The following is a 1,141-nucleotide window of genomic DNA, read 5'->3' on the forward strand; positions in this document are numbered from 1 at the left end:
CTTTTTATTTCAGTTGGTTCTGTTGTGATGTCACCCATTTCGTTTCTTATTTGTGTTATTCTCTCCCTCTTTTGCAGTTAAATTTGCCATGGTTTGTCAATTTTATTAATCTTTTCAAAAAACCAACTTCTGCTCTTACTGATTTTTTCTATTGTCTTTCTATTTTCTGTTTCATTTATTTCTACTCAGATCTTGATTATTTCCTTTTTTCTGGTGATCATAGGCTTTTCTTGCTGTTCTTTTTGTAATTGTTAGAGATGTTGATTTAACGTGTTGATTTTGGCTCTTCTTTTTTGATGTGTGCATTTATTGCTACAAATTGGCCTCTAATCACTACTTTTGCTATGTCCCAAATATTTTGGTATGCTGTGTTTTCACTCTCATTTGATTCAAGGAAATTTTTGATTTTACTTTTTATTTCTTCTCTTACCCAGTGTTTCTTAAGGAGGATGCTGTTCAGTGTCCATGTGTTTACTTTTTTCCGTTGATCTTCCTATTGTTGATTTCTAATTTGATAGCATTGTGATCTGAGAAGATGCTTTGCAGTATTTCAATGTTTTTATATTTATGAAGGCTTGCTTTATGGCCTAACATATGGTCTATCATGGAAATGTTCCATGTGCACTGGAGAAGAATGTATATTGTGCTGTTGTTGGGTTGACGTACTCTGTAGATGTCTGTAAGATCAAGTTGGTGGATTGTATTGTTTAGCTCTTCTGCATATTTGTTGAGTTTTTTTCCAGTTGTTTTATCTTTCATTGAAAGTGGTGTATTAAAGTCTCCTACTATGACTGTGGTCATTTATTTGCCTTTTCAACTCTTTTAAAGTCTGATTTATGTATTTTAGGGCTCTTTCACTGGCTCCATAGATATTTATTATGGTTATATCTTCTTATTCAATTGATCTTTTAATCATTATATAATGTCCTTCCTTGTCTCATATTGTAGTTTTTGTCTTAAAGTCAATTTGATCAGAAATTAATATTGCAACTCCTGCTCTTTTACAGTTGCCATTTGCTTGATTTGATGTTTAATTTTTTTTTTTTTTAATTTTATTTTGATTTGGGTGAATATTTACAGAGTAAATTCACTTTTCATACAGCAGTTCACATATACTTTGTCTCATGTCATTGACCAAAAT

The 1,141-nt window shown here is 31.2% G+C and overlaps 1 protein-coding gene across 1 annotated transcript in view; it reads right to left on the bottom strand.

Annotated features, from left to right (window-relative positions):
- LSM3 (LSM3 homolog, U6 small nuclear RNA and mRNA degradation associated) overlaps positions 1–1,141 on the bottom strand; it is a 27,772-nt gene that overhangs the window by 21,108 nt on the left and 5,523 nt on the right. The gene's annotated exons all lie outside the window — the stretch shown is intronic.

The sequence above is a fragment of the Orycteropus afer genome, unplaced genomic scaffold, assembly GCF_000298275.1.
Source record: "Orycteropus afer afer isolate SDZICR_OR568_19922 unplaced genomic scaffold, OryAfe1.0 scaffold00282, whole genome shotgun sequence".
Classification (NCBI taxonomy): domain Eukaryota; kingdom Metazoa; phylum Chordata; class Mammalia; order Tubulidentata; family Orycteropodidae; genus Orycteropus; species Orycteropus afer.